Source organism: Macaca nemestrina, chromosome 20, assembly GCF_043159975.1.
Source record: "Macaca nemestrina isolate mMacNem1 chromosome 20, mMacNem.hap1, whole genome shotgun sequence".
Taxonomy (NCBI): Eukaryota; Metazoa; Chordata; class Mammalia; order Primates; family Cercopithecidae; genus Macaca; species Macaca nemestrina.
The window spans coordinates 22038234-22057751 of NC_092144.1; positions in this window are offsets into that span (position 1 = coordinate 22038234).

Sequence of the window (19518 nt, forward strand, 5' to 3'; positions counted from 1 at the left end):
TTTTCCCTCCTCTTCCTCCTCCTCCTCTGCTCCTTCTCCTCTCCTTCTCCACTCATCCTTCTCTTCTCCTTTATCATTCCTCTTTCTTTCTACTCCTCTCTTCTCTTGCTTCTTCTCCTCTCCTTCTCCTTTTCCTCCTTCTCTTCCTTCTCCACTCCTCCTTCTCCTCTTCTTCTCTCCTTCCTTCTACTCCTTCTTCTACTCTCCTCCTCCCCCTCTCCTTTTCCCCCTCTCCTCCTCCCCCTCTCCTCCTCTTCTCCTCTCCTCCTTCTCCACTCCTCCTTCTCCTCTTTTCTTCCTTCTATTTTTTAGTACTTCTTCTGCATTCCTTCTCCTCTCCTTTTTCTCCTTTATTTTCTTCTCCTCCTCACCTACTTTTTCTGCTCTGCTCCTTCTTTTCCTTTGCTTCTCCTCTCCTCCTCCACTTCTTTTCCTCCTTCTCTTTTTTCCTCCTGCACCTTCTTCTCCTCTCCTCCTCCTCTCCTTTTTCGTCTTTTCCCCTCCTTCTTCTCTCCTCCTCCTTTTCCATTTATCCTCTCCTGTCCTCCTCCTCCTCTTCACCTCTTGTCCTCCTCTCCTTCTTTTCCTCTTCCTCCTTATCCTCTCCTCCCCCACCTTGTTTTTCTCTTCTACTCCTCTTCATTTTTTCCTCCACCTTTTCTTCTCCTCCTCTTCTCCTCTTGCTCCTTCTCATGCTTCCCTCCTTTTTCTTTTCCCTTCATCCTCCTCCTCTCCTTCTCCCTTTTACTCCCCTCCACCACCTCCTCTCCTACTCCTCTTTCTTTTCCATCTCCTCTCCTCCTCCTCCTTTTCCTCTTCTCCTTTTTCTCCTCATCCTTCTCTTTCTCCTTTTTGTCTCCTCTTTTTCTCATCCTCCCCTCTTTTTTCTCTTTTCTTCCTCCTCCTCCTCTCCTCCTCCTTCTCTTTTCCTTCTCCCCCTTCCTCTCCTCCTCTCTTCCTCCTTTTCCTTCTCCTCTCCTCCTCCTATCTTTCTCCTCTCCTCTTCCTATCCTTCTCCTCTCCTCCTGTTCCTCCTCTTCCTCTCCTCCTCCTTTTATACCTCTCCTCTTTCTCCTCCTCCTTTTTTCTTCTTTCTGCTTCTCTCCTCCTCCTCTCCTCTTCCTCTTCCTCTTTTCTTCTTCTCCTTGTCCTCCTCTCCTCCTCTCCCTCTCCTTTCCTCCTCTTCCCCTCCTCCTCTTCCTCCTACTCTCTTCCCCCCCTTCTACTTCTTTTCTTCGTTTTCCTCCTACTTTCCTCCTTGTCCTGAACCTTTTCCTCCTTTTTTTCTCCTCTACTTCTCTCTGTCCTCTTCTCCTCCTCCTTCTCTCTTCCTCTTCTCCTCATCCTCCTTTTTCTCTCCTCCTTCTCCTCCTCCTCTACTCTTCTTCTCCTCCTTTTCCATTTTCTCTGCTCTTCCTCTCCTCATCTTCCGTTTCCTTTTTTCTCTCCTCTTCCTCTCGTCCTCCTTTTCCTTCTTCTCTTTTCCTCCTCCTTCTTTCTCCCCCCCTCCTCTTTCTCCTCCTCCTGCTCTTCTCCTTCTCCTCTCCTCCTCCTTTCCTCCTCCTCTTTTCCTCCTTCTCTTCTTCTCCTCTCCTCTTCCTTCTCTCCTTCTCCGTTTCTTTCTCCTCTCCTCCTCCCCTTTCTCCTTTTTCTTTCTGATCCTCCTTCTTCTCCTCCTCCTTCTCCTCTTCTTCTCCTTTCCTCCTCCTTCTCTCCTTTTTCTACTCCTCATTCTTTTCATCTCCTTCTCTTTCATCTTCTCTTCCTCCTTCTCCTCCTTCTCCTCCTCTTTTGTACTCCTTCTCCTCTCCTACTTTTCCTTTTTCTTTTCTCCCAAACTTTTCCTTCTCCTCCTCTTCTTCTCCTCTTCATCTCCTACTCCTATTTTTTCTCCTCCTCTCTTTTCTCCCCTCCTTTCTTCTTTTCTCCTCCTCCTCCTCCTTTTTCTCCTCTCATCCTGTCCTTCACCTCTTCATCTCCTTCTCCTTTTTCTGCTCCCCATTCTCCTCCTCTCCTCTTTTCTCTTCATCTTCTCCTCTTTCTTGTCTCCTCCTCCCGTCCTCCTCCTTCTCTCCTTCTTCTTTTCTTCCTTTTTTCTCCTCCTCTCCTACTCCTCTCCTCCTTCTCATTTTTTCCTCATTCCCTTCTCCTCCTCCTCCTCCTTCTCTTTTTTTTCTCTACTTCCTCCTAGCTTCCCTTTTCTCCTCTCCTTTCCTGGCCCTGTTGTCCTCCTCTCCTTTTTTTTCCTCTACTTCCTCTCTTTTTACTGTCTTCTTCTGATTTTCTCTTCTAGTTCTTCTCTTTCCTCCTCCTTTTCTTCTCTTCTCCTCCTCCTCTTTCTTCAGTCCTCCACTCCTACTCCTCCTCTTCCTGAGCCACTGGTCATGCCAAACAGCACCCAGCACACGTAGTGGCAGCCTCTTCAGTGCTGCGCTAGAAAGACCTGATGTGCATTTATATTAGCTTTTGGAGGATAGTAGTAATCCGGCCTAACTCGTTTTTTTAATATATGTATATATATTTGTATATATTTGTATATATATCTATATATAATATAGATATATATAAAAATGAAAACAAAATCACATTCTTCCCTTTACAATTCCCTTTCCCTCACCTTCCACTTCTATTAAATATACTTCAGTAACATTGTGTACAGGTGCAGAGACCACTACATATCTAAAACAGAAAAAAAACTCTCAAATAGATGGGAATGCACTGGCAACTCTGCCTTTGCAGAAATCATTTTGTTTCCTCCAGACAGAAGTGTCTCATTATTTTCAGCTTTCCTATCTGAAAAGCAAACTTTGTTTCCATTGACTTTGAAAGGGCTAAGTTTAAATCTAAACTCTTAAAGAAGAACGAGGGTTCAATTTTCTATTAATGAAAATCCCAGACAGGTTTTTCAGCCTTCCAAATCGTTATACTTTTTATTCACTCTTCTATCTCTCTCCGCAACCACCAACATCACCACCCACAAAAGAAGAAGAAAATCCCTCCAATGTTTCCGGTCGTGTGCTGTTGCTAGCTCGGAAGCTGTGTAGAGTTTTGTAATGGAGTGTGAACTGCTGCCCCAGATCTGGGCTCGTGCTCTATCTCCTATCCAGTAAGGAGAGAGGGAGGACAAATCCGCTGAGCAGGGAAAAGTTCTTTCTGCCTCATTTATAACCTCTCATGGATGCAGAGCTGAGGAGGGTCGCTAGGTGCACGGGGCCCCTGCCAAGCGGCCCACTGGCCAGCGCGTTCTGTGCCGGGCGGGGTTCCCGCCCCCAGCAGGTCTCCGCCCTGCCTGGAAAGGAAGTGGCCCCGTCAGGCAGTGGGATCGGTCGCTGTTCCGCATCCTCACCCTTGGCCAGGGAGGGCGTAACATCCTCGATGCGCCCTCGGCCCAGAAAACGCGAGGCTTCCCGGGGAGGCGTCCGCGACGGGAACGACCTCCCCTGCTCCTTAGCAAACACTATGGTCGCAGTTTCCTAAGAGACGCTAGTGGGAAGAGGAGGAGGGAGCCCAGGAAGAGGCTGACAATAGGCTGGTGTGGGAGGAGGAAGGGAAGCCCAGGAACTAGCCGCAAATTCTTCCAGCGGAAGAAGGCTCCCCGCCTTTTTCCTGGACTAATAACGGGACCCGGCACCGAGCCCCCAACTAGTGCAAGGAAGGTGCACACCACACCGACGGATCCCTGTATTACACGCACCTCGCCAACAGAAGGGCGAGGAATGATAGGCGCCCCCATGGCCAGGCCCTGGCCCCCTTCCTTCCTGGGCGTCTTAGGTGGTAGTCAGCCACACCAAAACCGCCAGCCAGGAAAGGTCCAGGGCGCAAGGCTGCCTGCTGCCCCCTCAAAGCCAGTGTCCTCTGCCCAGGAAGATCAAATCCGCAGAGCAGGGTGTAGCACGGGCTTCCACCGAACACCGTGACAAGAGCACCCCGACAAGAGCACCCCGACAAGAGCGCCCCAGGAGGCCACCTCCTGGCTAGCACCCCGATGCTTTGCGGCTGCAGGGGAAAGCAGGGGCCCTAGTTTCCAGGCTTCCCTGCCAGGGAGGGGCTGGAGAGACCTTAGAAGGAAAGTTCCTCATTCCACAGGGGAAGGATGCCAGGAAAGAGAGGGCAGAAGGTGGGGAGCAGCGTCAGGAAGATGTTTCAGGCCTGGGAGGCTTGCACCATCCTAGTCACGGCGGTTCTATAACAAATAAATTCACTTCAGTATTCCGGGAGGCCAAGACAGGCGGAGCGCTTGCGCCGAGAAGTTTCAGACCAGTCTAGGCAACGTGTTGAGACCCCGTCACTAAAAAAAAAAAAAAAAAAAAACTTAATCAGGTGTGATGGGCCATGCCTACAGTCCCAGCTACTCCGGAGGCTGAGGTGAGAGGATCTCTTGAGGCTACAGTGAGTCATAATCTTGTGCCACTGCACTCCAGCCTAGGTGACAGAGCAAGATTCTTTCTCATAGAATATATATATATATAGATTTTATACGTATATATTATATATAGGTAGATTATATGTAGACAGATTTTTTATATATACGCCACCCCCCGGGAAGCGGCGCGTTTTCTGGGCCGAGGGCGCATCGAGGATGTTACGCCCTCCCTGGCCAAGGGTGAGGATGTGGAACGGCGACCGATCCCACTGCCTGGCGGGGCTGCTTCCTTTCCAGGCAGGGTGGAGACCGGCACAGAACGCGCTGGCCAGTGGGCCGCTTGGCAGGGGCCCCGTGCACCTAGCGACCCTCCTCAGCTCTGCATCCATGAGAGGTTATAAATGAGGCGGAAAGAACTTTTCCCGGCTCAGCGGATTTGTCCTTTTTTTCTCCTTACTGGATAGGAGATAGGGCACGATCCCAGATCCGGGGCAGCAGTTCACACTCCATTACAAAACTCTAAACAGCATCGGAGCTAGCAGCAGCACACAACCGGGAACATTGGAGGGATTTTCTTCTTCTTTTGTGGGTGGTGATGTTGGTGGTTGTGGAGTCTCTCAAGAAGAGTGAATAAAAAGTATAACGATTTGGTAGGCTGAAAAACCTGTCTGGGATTTTCATTAATAGAAAATTGAACCCTCGTTCTTCTTCTTCTTCTTTTTTTTTTTTTTTGTGACGGAGTCTAGCTCTGTCGCCCAGGCTGGAGTGCAGTGGCCGGATCTCAGCTCACTGCAAGCTCCGCCTCCCGGGTTCACGCCATTCTCCTGCCTCAGCCTCCTCCCGAGTAGCTGGGACTACAGGCGCCCGCCATCTCGCCCGGCTAGTTTTTTGTATTTTTTAGTAGAGACGGGGTTTCCCCATATTAGCCAGGATGGTCTCGATTTCCTGACCTCGTGATCCGCCCATCTCAGCCTCGCAAAGTGCTGGGAATCCTCGTTCTTCTTTAAGAGTTTAGATTTAAGCTTAGCCCTTTCAAAGTCAATGGAAGCAAAGTTTGCCTTTTAGATAGGAAAGCTGAAAATAATGAGACACTTCTGTCTGGAGGAAACAAAATGATTTCTGCAAAGGCAGAGTTGCCAGTCCAACCCCATATGTTTGAGGGTTTTTTTCCTTTTTTAGATATGTAGTGGTCTCTGCACCTGTGCACAATGTTACTGAAGTATATTTAATAGAAGTGGAAGGTGAGGGAAAGGGAATTGTAAAGGGAAGAATGTGATTTTGTTTTCATTTTTTTTTCACAGCCGTGAAAAGCATTCTGTAGATTTGCTGCTTTTTCAAGTAGGCAGGTATAGTTTCTAAGCCCTATTTTGATCAGGGAGTCTGTTAGAGACCAAAATCTTGGCTAAAACCTCTCTGGAAAGATATACACACACACAAAAACGCTTAGTTCTGTGCTACCTTCAAGAGTCTACAGAACTTTTGCAGGAATGGGTATGAGTTCCTTCAAAAGGATCTCGTGCTCCATTTTAGGGAAATGAAGTTGCCTTTTTTCTTTTTCTTTCTTTCTTTTTTTTTTTTTTTGTGATGGAGTTTTGCTCTTGTTTCCCGGGCTGGAGTGCAATGACACAATCTTGGCTGACTGCAACCTCCGCCTCCCGGGTTCAAGCGATTCTCCTGTCTCAGATTTCCCAGTAGCTGGGATTACAGGCCTGCACTACCACGCCTGGCTGATTTTCGTATTTTTAGTAGAGATGGGGTTTCTCCATGTTGGTCAGGCTGGTCTTGAACTCCCGACCTCAGGTGATCCGCCCACCTCAGCCTCCCAAAGTGCTAGGATTACAGGCATGAGCCACCACACCCCACCCTTATCATTCTTAAAAATACTGCTAAACTGGTTGCATATTAGGATATCTCATTTTTAAAGGATTTGCTGGATATGTGAGACTTTTAAGAAATGCTACTGATGCCCGTGGATATATGGAATATCATTCTCTGGGGTTTTCGACATACTACTTTATTTCTCATCAGAAATTCAGACTCTAAGCTCTTAGCGTGGCAGACACAAGTTTGTTGTGATGGTAAACATGGATTTCACTAAGCTGGTACAGGTGTTAACATTCATACCTAACTTGTTACACCATCTAAGTGACCTTTTGATGAAAGGGTCTTTTATTTCAAGTTTACTCAGGCACGCTTTTGAGGTCTTACTTGCGTCTGATGAAGGTACAGCATGTTGAAGGAGAAAAAATAAACCTTACCTTATTATTCCTGCATTACATCAATAGTTGTTTATTGGCTACCTGGTCTGTGCAAGGCACTGTACAACATAGGTGCCCTGGTAATAAATGGATTTTGTGCCTGTAATCTCAGCACTTTGGGAGGCCTAGGCGAGTGGGTCACCTGAGGTCAGGAGATCGAGACCAGCCTGACCAACATGGTGAAACCCCATTTCTACTAAAAATACAAAGTTAACCGGGCATCTTGGCTCATGCCTGTAGTCCCAGCTATTCAGGAGGCTGAGGCAGGAGAATCACTTGAACCCCGGAGGCAAAGATTGCAGTGAGCTGAGATTACACCACTGTACTCAATCAATCAATCAATCAGTCAATCAATCAGTCAATATTGTTGCCCTACATCAGGAGTCCTCAACACCCAGGGCACAGACTGATACCAGTCTGTGGTCTATTATAAACCAAACTGCACAGCAGGAGGTGAGCAGTGGATGAGCGAGGCTTCATCAGTATTCACAGCCACTCCCCATCACTTGCATTACAGATAAGCAGCCGCATTAAATTATCATAGGAGTGCAAACCCTATTGTGAACTGCACATGTGAGGGATGTGGGTTGTACACTATTTATGAGAATCTAATGCCTGAGGATCTGTCACTGTCTCTCATCACCCCCAGATGGGAACCTTTAGTTGCAGGGAAATAATCCCATGGCTCTGACTCTACATTATGGTGAGTTGTATAATTATTTCATTATATATTACAATGTAATAATAGAAACAAAGTGCACAGTAAGTGTAATGGGCTTAAATCATCCCAATAGAAAACCATCCTGCCACATCTGTGAAAAAAGTGTCTGTCACAAACCCAGACCCTGGTGCCAAAAAGGTTGGGGAGCACTGCCCTACATTGTACACTGCCTGGCATACACCAGGTAGCCAAAAAAATTCTTAGTGGGGTTAATTAGAGCTTTTAAAAACTGTATTTGTCTTTCCCTAGCTTGCTTTGTATTTTCTCTTTTTTCCCTGTTCTCAGAGAAAATGGGGTAGGACTATATAAATGTGTGATACTTCTGGTAGCTTAATTACTTTAAAATGTTCTTTATTCATTTTGGTGTACCTTCTTGGACTAAGGTATTTTCACCCTGCTTTTTTGAAATCATTCAGCAAAGATTCCACGTTTATACTCAGAACAACACTCTTAGGGTTTGGTGGGTATGTTGACCCATTTAATAGCTGCTTTATGATATACCCAGGGGCTAGCAATAAATTAAGCTCAGGATCCAGAATTCCCAACTACCACCTAGCTCCATGGAACAGGTGCTTTACAGAGTCAGCTGGATCTAATAAATAAATAAATAAATTCATAGCTTTAAATGCATACTGCTTATTTACCTCTGTGTATGTGTTTTTATTTTTAAAAAAGAAGACCATATTTTTTTTATCAAAATAAATTTGGTTGAATTTGAAGGTAAAAGGGAATTTAAAATGAAACTTTAGCCTTTGATGACACTGCCATTGATGAATATGATAGGCATCTTTTTCAGTAGCTTTTCTACCTCATGGGATTGTTGTAAGGATAAAATAAATGTTCCAGAAACTCAAAACCTACATATGGAATCAAGTGGTATATTTTGAGATCAGGAAGCTTTGTGGCTATCCACTGTAGATTTCCTTTCCAGAATTCTGAATTTTTGAGTGGCTTGCTTTGGGGAAGGGTGCTACCGGCCTTAAGTATACAGACACTAGAAATGCTGCTTAGCATATTACAATGCACAGGACAGCCACAAAGGTCAACAGAGCTGAAGTCAAGGAAGCCTGCTTGAGAGGTATAGTAGTGGCCTTTATTGCATCCACAAGCACAGCTGGTGCATTCCCTGTACTGCATGTGCTATATTTAGAAATCTGAAATTCCATAAAGTAGGTAAGCTTTTATCTGCCTCTAAGGTGCCATGGTTGGCAGGGTCAAAGTTTTACAAAAAGCTTGGGATTGAGGAAAACATTAAGTGTTGTTGAATGTATTTGAAAACTCTATAGTAAATAAGAGTTCTAGAACTCATCAGCTTCTACAACACATGAAATGCATTGGCTCTGTAAAGCTGTTTTGGTAGGTGGCTCAGTTTTCCCAGTCACCGCCTCAGTTATTTAGGAAATTCACACTGATGCTGTCATCTGCCAGTCTCCCTCATGTTTTCAGGTTTGTGGAGTATATCTTTTAAAAAAATTATTTGAACAAGCTCTTACTTGCTTGACAGTTAATGTTTTTGACCATGAATGCAAAATTCTTATTTTGCATATAATATTCCCTTATTTTCATTTCTCAAGGTTTTGCAAAATTCTGTAAGAATTCTGTAAGAGTTATGTAATAACTATCTGCCCTTTTCAAACAGCAGTGTTTGTGAGCCAGGTCTTCTGCCCATACATGTCCTCTTGAGAGTGGATGTCAGCCAGTTACCCTAGCTGAGAGGGATGGGGATAATACAGGGATGCAATAAAGGAGATACCAATAATTTCTATGATCTGGGACCCCTGGCCTCACACCAGAACTGCCTAGTATACTTTTAGCAAACAAGTGCCACTGATCTGAGTTTTCTCCTGCCCTCCCACTTTCCACTTTATTACACAAGCAGGAGGTATGCAAGGGAGAAGGCAGGAAGATGAGGAGACTGAATTCCAGAAAAGAAAGGGCTGCCTGCAGTAAGCAGACAGTTGCCCCCAAAGTGCTGTGGACCCCCACTTACCTTAGAGACATGTGCAACACTTGAGAATAGTTGTTTTATAATTCTTAAATCAGTGAACAGACTGTAAGCATCCCATTGGTGTCAGTTGCCAGGTGTCCAATGCCTGTTCTCTGCAGCAACCTTTGTGGTCCCATACCTGGGAGTGAGTTCTGTTCCTGCAGAGTGCCCTGTGCATTCTGGTGCTTTTGTGCCCTCTCCTCTAACCTATAAACTGGCAACTCTAATTCTGTATTTTCACTTACAATTTTTCTGAAGCAGTAATCCTTTGTCATCCTGATCACACTACAAGTTCCTCATCCTGCAAGTACTTGTAAAAATAAAAGTAATGTCCATTCCTTCTGGAAGGTGATTGCCATGCACACAACCTACTAGGCCAGAAACATTACTGCTGGCTGTCCTGATGCAAGTCTCTCTCACCCCCATGTCCAATCAGTCACCAGGGTCTCCCCAAAACCAGGCTCCAGTCACTGACTTTGGCTGTTTAATCACTTCAGATCTAAGGTCCTCATTGAGTCATAAGCACCTCTTAAGTTAATTTTCCGCCACCAGTTTCTCCCTACTGCTGTTAATCTTCCACCCTGCTGCCAGAGTCATCATCCTCAAAAACTAAAGCCGCTTTTGTTGTTTGCCTGCCTAATAACATCTCTTGGCTCCCTGTTGTCTACAAAAGGAAAAATCCAAACTCCTTCACTTATTTTAAAAAGACCCTCATCTGCTTCCAAACCAAATTGCTAGTCTGGGCTCTTGTCTTTATCTTCCACATCACTGCCACACTGAGTAATTCTTTACTGCCTCTGCTTTTGCATGGTTTGTCCTTTTTGTTGTGTCTCCATCCCCTTCCCCCAGCAAAGAACATTTACTCTTCACTCTTCTGTTGAGACCCATCTCAAATACTACCTTTTCTAGGAAGAATTCTGCCTTCTGTTCCTAATAACTTTCACCCCCACCTATCAAGTATGTCTGCTGTAATTCGTCTGTTAACATGTTTCTCCCACCTCAATAATATTTTTTCCATCTTCTGTACCTAGCACAATTGCATGGTTGGTGCTCACTGACTACTGCATGTTTGTTTATTTATTTATTTATTTGAGAGATGGAGTCTTGCTCTGTTGCCCAGGCTGGAGTGCAGTGGTGCAATCTTGGCTCACTGCAGGCTCTGCCTCCCTGTTTCAAGCAATTCTCCTGCCTCAGCCTCCCAAGTAGCTCAGATTACAGGCACCCACCACCACGTCCAGCTAATTTTTATATGTATTTTTAGTAGAGACAGGTTTCACCACATTGGTCATGCTGGTTTCAAACTCCTGACCTCAGGTGATCTGTTGCAGGAAGTCAGGGACCCTGAATGGAGGGACTGGCTGAAGCCATGGCAGAAGAACATAAATTGTGAAGATTTCATGGACATTTATCTCTTCCCCAATCAATACGCTTGTAATTTCCTATGACTGTCTTTACTTCAATCTCTTAATCCCGTCATCTTCATAAGCTGAGGATGTATGTCGAGACCTTGTGATGACTGCGTTAACAGCACAAATTGTTCATAAGGCATGTGTGTTTAAATAGTATGAAATCTGGGTACCTTGAAAAAAGAACAGGATAATAGCGATGTTCAGTGAACAAGGGAGATAAACTTAAAGTCTGGCTGCCTGTGGGCTGGGCAGGACAGAGCCATATTTCTCTTATTACCGAAAACAGGTAAGAGAAGTTTCCCTGAATTCTTTCCCCAGTAAGGAATATTAACAATTAACAGCCCTGGGAAAAGAATGCATTCCCAGGAAAAGGTTCTGAAATGGCCGCTCTGGGAGTGTCTGCCTTATGCAGATGTAGATAGGGATGAAACACGCCCTAGTCTCCTGCAGCACCCCCAGGCTTGCTAAGATTAGGAAATTCCAGCCTGGCAAATCTAGTCAGACGGGTTCTCTGCTCTTCAACCTTGTTTATCAATGACAATGCATGCAAGACATGGAAGTCCATTAGTGATTCTAATTTCACCCTGACCTTGTGATCTTGCCCTGACCTTCTGCCCTGTGATCTTTTGTTGTGCTTGAAGCATGTGATCTCTGTGACCCACACCCTATTCCTACACACCCTCCCCTTTGAAAATTGCTAATAAAAACTTACTGGTTTTGCAGCTCAGGGGGCATCATGGAACCTGCCGTAATATGATGTCTCCTCTGGGTGTCCAAATTTCTCTCTTTTGTACTTTTCCCTTTATTTATCAGACCAGCTGACACTTAGGGAAAACAGAAAGGGACCCACATTGAACTATCGGGGGCAGGTTCTCCCAATAGTGATCCACCTGCCTTGGCCTGGCAAAATGCTGGGATTACAAGCATAAGCCACTGTGCCTGGACTTGCATGCTGATTTCTAATATAAAAATGAAATTTTTGAAGATTTTGGAGAATACCCTCATGTAAATTGGAAGCTAAGGCCTAACTATTACTGCACATTCAGCAGAGGAAGTGGGCATAAACTAGCAACTTTGGCACATCTGTCATGCAGTAGTTTGCTGCAAGGTGGAAAAGATTTAGGTGCTTTGGTGGAAAAGACTGTTGAATTACAGAAATTCTAAAACAAAAGTTGGCTCAGTTTAAAGAGAAAAGAAAATGCTTGTTAATGCCTGGTTGCACTGAAAGCTGTCACACTGTGGCCTTTAATAATTATAAACATTTTTAATGGATTTTGGGTTGAACTTTAAATTCAATTGGAAAAATAAATGCACAGATAAAGAACCCAGATCATTTGAGAGCTCCAATGTGTGAATCCATTTTCTCTACTTATTTAGAGTTTTGTTTCATTAGTGGCATGAGTAAATGGGAGTGTTGCTTTGTATATAATTTAAATTCTCTTTATTCCATTACTTCTTGGTTTTAAAATTGAATGCAAAACCAGAAATCTACAGGGTATAAATCTTGCTTGATGTGTGTGTGTGCAATGTACATACTTGATAATAATTGATTATGTATCATATTTATAAAAAGAATCATTTGTACTGTTTTAGGAGAACAAACTTTACCCTGATACTTTATTGTTAAAAAAAAACAAAGCACTTCTCTAAATACTAAAAATCCAAATTTTAACTTTCTTTTAAAAGAGGTACATATATCTTCAGAAATAAACGGGATACTCAGAAGATAAGGCAGGTATTCTGAAACACAAGGTGAAACATTTGAATGGGTTTTCTTGTCAAACAACAAATTTTTAACAAAGAAAAAGTTTGCATTGTGGGTGAAATGTTCTTAGTATCTTTTATACAAGATGAAATCCTGACTGATTAAAGATACATTACTAACTTTAAATGTCTTTCAATAAGTGTTTACATGCTAACTAGTATTTACACTTATACCTGGCAGATACACCTAGATATAATATTCTAACTTAGTTTCATGTCTGAGGAGGCTTGTATATTTTCCTCTGTGATACAGAAAATAGACTTTTTAAGCCATTTTATCTTTCAGAGTTTTAATTGATCATTCAGTGGTTTATAATGGTTTAATTAACAACCCAAACAGGTTTTCTGTGATTGGGTTAAATCTATATGTATTTGGTTAAAATATTCTACTTCAAAGTTTTAAACAAAGAGTAACTAAAAGATGTCTTAACTTGTGTTTCTCTGAATTTGATTTGTATTTATATTATGAAAATACGTTTTCAAAGAACCATTTTTGTGTTCAGAACTTATTAAGGTTTCACAACTTAATTTTCCTAAGTACAATTTTTTTTTTTTTAAATCAGACTTAGGCTCCTTTTGGAAAACAGACTGTTTTTTACTACCAAATTTACCATTCCCTTTTTTTTTTTTTTTACATTTAGAGATTTGTATTTATTCCATAAATATTCAAATATCTGCTTGTGAAGGTTCTGTCTTTACCACCAAGCCTACTTGTATGGCAAAGACAGACAGTTGCTAATCTGATGAAAGATCACATTGAAAGAGACTCATCTAGCCACGAACAGGTCACTTCTATCAGTATTAACTGCTCAAAGTTAAGTGTGACAAGAACCTATAAAGTAAACTTTGGCCTTTGTGTATGGGAGAGGAATGGAGGATGCCAGGATGCAGGTCAAGGAGGGTATCCTGTGGAAGTAACATTTCAGCTAATATCTGAAGGATGGGTGACAGGAGAAAAAAGAAAGCTTCAGAGAACAGCCGGTACAAAAGCCCTGAGGCTGAAAAGGTGGATGTGTCCAGGGAAACGGGGGAAGTACAGTGTGTTTGGAAGAAGAAAAGACACTGAATGAGGTGAATGACAGGAATGATGAAGTAGGTAGGGGCTAGAGCCGATTGTAAGAACTCTGGAAAACTTTGAAAACTATTGGGCTAAACAGAAGTGTGACGAAATTTGCATGCTAAGGACTATTTTTACCCAAGTAGTAAATAGACCTGGTAGAAGGAAATAATGACTGGCCTTCTGTTTGGAAGAAGATCAGTTAGAAGGCTAGTTTATGAAAACTTTGAAAAGCAATGGTGGCCTGCAGCATAGTGGCAGTAAAGATAGGAGCTCAGATGGATCTGATAGAGGTTTAAGAGGTAAGAGAGGCTTGCCGATGGGATGGTGTGGGGAAGGGATAGATAACTTCCTGATTTTGGATTTTATAGCTGGGTGGATGGTGGTGCCTCACTGAGATTGGAATGCTGGATTAAGCAATGTATATGAACAAGGCATGTTCCCCACCCTTTAAAGAGTTATGTATGTTTTCCATGTTTTCAGCTATTTCTCCACTTATAATGTGTTTTAGTTGGTTAAAAATTATGTACCTGGCATGGATGATGCATGGAATGTACTTATGTAACTGATAAACCAATGTTATATTCTTACATATGAAAATAATTAAATGGCTTTCTCCTATTTGTTTCCTTCTTTCCTTTTAATTTATTGATACTAAAATGCAAAGGAAAGATTTCTTGTAGATGGCCTGAGCTTGTGGATGATTTTCAGATGAGATGTACACCTAAATGTTAAGAGTGCTGAAGTCTGTGTTTGATTTAGTGATGCTTTATCTGTTTGACTTCTAAGCATAGGATTCATGAGAAGAGACTTTGAGGAGGAAGCAAGCTAGGACTCTCAGGATGGCTTAAGCCCATCAGAGCAGTTCTGATGCTAATTAGGAGCATCGGAACTCCTTTCAAGGCCTGATTTTTCAAGTAATTTCTTCATTGAAAGCCCATAAAGAACATAAGTGGTCTTGTACCCTTAATGTCTTAGAGATACATCAATATTTTGCTTCACCAGTAATCTGTGAAAATGAAGTTTATTTAGTAAACAGAAGTTGCTGCTTATCTCCTGGATGCTAAGATCTTCACTAGCTCTGTCAGTGCCAAAGGAAATGATTCATTTTAGCCCGTCACAAAGAGTGAAACTTATTTGCACAGAGTGTTTGTCTAGCCAGCATTTAAATACTTCTGGTGATGAGAGACTTGCTACCCACCCCTAAGCAGTCCTTGAGATTCTACTATATTTTTTAATGGCAAACAAAGTATTTTTGAAACAAAATAGTGATGTGTTTTCTGCTGAGTTGGTACATGCTAGAAGCTGGAGTGCAGGCAGGCTGTCCTATGCTTTATGCAACTCAGGGAGACAGTGTGCAATCTGACCCCCAGAGAGTTCCATCAAGGCATGCCTCAACTACTCAGTGAGTGGCCATCTCCTACCTTAAGATTTCTGTTCCTGAGAAAAAAAAAAATCTGTTTCACTTGGCTACACAGCCATCCTCTTCCGTGTGAGCTGGGCCATCATCTTCTAAGACCATCTCGCATAAAAGTTTTACTGGGACTCTCGGCCAGGCACAGTGGCTCATGCCTATAATCCCAGCACTTCAGGAGGTGGAGGTGGATCACCTGAGGTCAGGAGTTCGAGACCAACTTTGTCAACATGGTGAAACCTCGCCTCTACTAAATATATAAAAATCAGCCAGGCATGGGGGCAGGTGCCTATAATCCCAGCTACTTGGGAGGCCGAGGAAGGAGAATCTCTTGAACCTGGGAGGCGGAAGTTGCAGTGAGCCGAGACTGTGCCACTGCACTCCAGCCTGGGTGGCAGAACAAGACTTCATCTCAAAAGAAAAATAAAAAAGAAAGTCTTCTAAGACCATCTCACATGAAAGTCTTATTGGGATGCCCATTTTGGGTAATGCCTGTCTCTGATGTCATCCACATAACTCACCAAAATCGGAGGTGAGCCCCACTGTGCTCCAAAGATGTCCTCTCTTATGGTATTAATCCTGACAGATGTAACCTGAACATCCCTTTGGGCCCCAGGTAGCACTGATTTTCCCATTTTGGGGAGAATATGATTTTTCATCTCTTGCTTGAGCCCATGGATATTTCTGCATCACCACAACCATAAATATCATTAGGACAGACACCACACTTCATTCCATTTCTATATGGGATAAGATAAACTGAATATGAAGGAATAGTATTTTAAAAAGCCCTCCCTACTCCTCACTTTTTAAAATTGAAATAACTTGGTGAAGGGTGCTGGGAAGAATACTTCTAAAACTAAGCTTAAGTATGTTTTTTGAAAAGCTAAATCTTAAAGTACTCTACAAATAACTCAGTTTTTTGCCTCACTGTGACCCAAGCATTTGTGCATTTAGAAGTCTAATTACAAGTGAGTCATAAATATGTCTTACCAGATAATTACCATGTTGTGAATACCCAAAATTGGAATCAATAGTATGTTCAGAAACAATTTGTGGTGACAAGTATATATGAGGTAACTTTTGGATAAGCCACTCACAGCTACTTATTTTGGAGAGTGCTGGATAGTGGTGACCACACATGCTATCTGTTGGGTGATATAAGTTTTCCTAAATATTTGTGTATTTGCACTGTTATGGTGCTGTTTCCTCAAGGCCCTGGTGTGTTACATTTTCTATGCTTTGGAGTATGGGCATGTCTTACATATGGCTGTCTCCTGGATATGTTGGATCATCTATTGTGGTAAGATTAAGTGAATGAAAGTTGAATATATTTGCTGTGAAGGCCATGAGGAAATTAATAAAATAAGTTAAAAAAGAAATACATGTTTGAAATTTGAGTTTACTTCAGAGAAATTAAAAATTGTATCTGGTATTACAGGCCATGCAATGTGTCTTACGGTTGTCTGTAGTATGCCTATTCTTTGCATGCCCAAAGCCAGTGTCATGTTGCTAAGAATGTGAGATCAGGATATATGCTGTAAAATTACTCTTTCCTCAGGAAAGTAGATGCTCTGCCTTGGAATGAGAGAGTGTGTATGCATGTTTGGTCTTTTTGTAACAATAAGTGCTGAAAACCGTGTAGTCACTCATCTTCTCAGTTTCTCATTGATTTGGCTTATTTTTTAAGCGGCTCCAGATGTAGATGTAGATGTGGTGGGCATGGTGGTCTGTGTGTTCTGAAGCTTTGTGCCTTTGTTACTCTGTTCTGCACTGGAGAGTGGATACTGTGCGGTCATGTGTTTGTTTTGTGTTATGCTAAGGAAAAGGGAGAAGTATCAGTGAATTGGAGAAGTGGAGTGGTTAACAGTGGTCAAATTCTTTTGTTTAGAGATTATTTATTTCATTATTATCTTTACAGTAAATGGAATTTTGTAAGGATGCCATTTGCACAGCTTGTTTCTGGGAAGTCTGATAGTAGCTAGGGCTGTCTCTGGTGTCTCTTCAGAAAATTAAAAAGAAATCCACTCATAAACACCAGAAACTAACAATGAATCTGTCTAGAATACTTTTAAAGAAGTTTAACCTACAGTATTCAAGTTGCAGACAAACTTTGGTGAAAACCATTTCTTAGCCAGGTTTGTCTGTATTTGCATTAAATCATATAAACCAGAAGTTAAATCTTTCTGTTTCTCTTCTACCTGTGCTAGACCTATTAATAGATAGGAATCCAGTCTGGTAAGTCAATAATCAAAAGTTGTACTTTAATTTTCACCCTTTGTTAGTTGTTAGCTTTTTTACATAGAAACACACTCAGCATGATGGCAGTAAGAGCAGAAGTCATAAGATCTACAACAATTGAGCACTAGCTACCGGCATCCTAATTGTTTTTTTATGCATCACCTTTTTCATTCATTACAATTCTATGACAGAGGGATGTAGATGTCATTATTATCCTCAGGATTCACGTGAGAAAATAGAGACCCAGAGAGACGGCCAGCTATTAGAACTCAAACTATTAAGTTTGTTTCCAGGGCTGTGCTTCTGACCCCTGCCAGACTACTTACCATAGAGACACGATTCGTTCACCAAAAAATACTAACTGAAAACCTCCTGTGTGCAGAGTTCTCCCCATTAGGCACATCAAGGGAAAAGATGGGCACACCAAGGAAAAAGTATAAGTGTGCCAGGACAGGGTTCTGGTTTCCAGAAATAAATCACAGCTTACCTATTCAATGGCTCATTTTAACTAATATTTGATGACGTAAGTTAGACCTTCCCTTGTGTGATGATCAGGAATGAAGACTGGTGTTCTGTGGACTGAGGGGCTTGCAGAGGTCGTGTTAGTACATGAACTGACTGACTTGGATTTGTGTGGCCTTAAAGAGGGGGAGTTCAACAAGACACTATGGCAGAATGCTGGCAGACTGAGACCCACTGGGAAAGTAGAGTGAAACCCTGAACAAAGCCTATCAAGGATCAAATTTTTACTATGTTCTCATTGGAAAGGATAGTGTGTGAAAAACAGGTGGTCTTTCACATGGGGGGAAATATTCCAGAAGTGAAAAAGGGTGGGCATGGACTCTGCGATTCTGCTGGTCTTCTGTGTGGTGGGTAGTGGGGGACTCTCTTATCTCTTGAAACCGTTTCTGTGGACACCCACTTTTAACCTCACTGAAAGTGCTGAGCCCTGTTCAAGAACTCATACGAAATCTACTTTTGAAGAGACTTGAAACTGTAAACTCGTAAGTGTTTGGGAAATTTAGTTTTGCTTTGGGTAGGGCCAATGCCTTGAGAACAGGTCGATTGGTTTGTTATAATAGGTTATTGTTACTTTACATATTATAGAAACTCAAGATTTTGCCTCAGAATTTGCATTGGGATGATCCTAAGAAGTTCATAACATGTGATATGAGCCAAGTAAAGGCAACATTTGAATTGACTTGACTACTAAAGATTTGTCCAAGATCAACTGTGATAGCCTCTGGGAGGTATTATTTCTTTGTTGTTTTGCTTTTTAAGCTGGAGGAGCAACATGTACTGCAGGACAGCGAGAGGAAGGCCTGTGTGTTTTGAGTGTGTTGGAGATGGGGTCACCAGTGCGCCTAGATTCTTTTATGCGGGTGCCTGAGCAAGTTATGAAATTGGTAAATCTTGCATTGTGATAGGCACTTGAGGGTCTGTTTCCTGTTTCTTCCTATCTGTGGATAAGGACTATTTTGAAACCAGGAATACAGAATTGAAGTCATGCATGCTACCAGCTCAATTTTAACTGACTTATCTTCTGTATTTACTACTAGAATTATTATTATCATTGTTATTTTTCTCATGACATTGGGAGAGTTTCAGCAAAACAATAGTGGAAAGCAATCTGGATGAGTAGACCAGAATTCTGTCTCCTTTCTTTTCTCATCTGCTGAATATTGCTTTCAGCAAGCTTGCATTGGGAATAATTTTTTGACATCCAAACCTAGTCCCAGGCTCTAGAACTACAAAGATGGATATAACATGGTTCTAGTTCTAAAATTCACCAGTGCCTCACAACGAGCAAGAACAAGTGGAGAACTGGCAAGTGAGAAGCTGCAGTGGAAATAAAAGATGATACCCTCAAATGTACAGGTTTTTCATGTGTAGAAGAAGATTGTGGGAAAGAACAAATGTAAATTCAGGCAAAAAAGCAGTTTAAGTGCAGAACTTGAAGTATTAAAATATGAGGCTTGAGGACAGGGTAGGAAGAAGTAGAGTGTGACAAGAGAATATAGTTTGGGAGTGTTGTGTAGAGATGGCGTGATAAGAGATATTGGCCTTAGGAAAATGGATGGGAGCTCAGCTGTGTAGGCTGTTACAAGCCATCAAATGTTTTGGAGCAGGGCTGTAATGTGAGCAGCTCTGTGTTTCAGAGAGAACACTGCTAACCTTTTAGAAAGTTTAAGCTTGAAAAAAGACAATGTGTTCAGCAAAGTGCAGTACAAACTTGTACTTTGGTACCCCCTTTTTTTTTTTTTTTTTTGAGACGGAGTCTGGCTCTGTTGCCCAGGCTGGAGT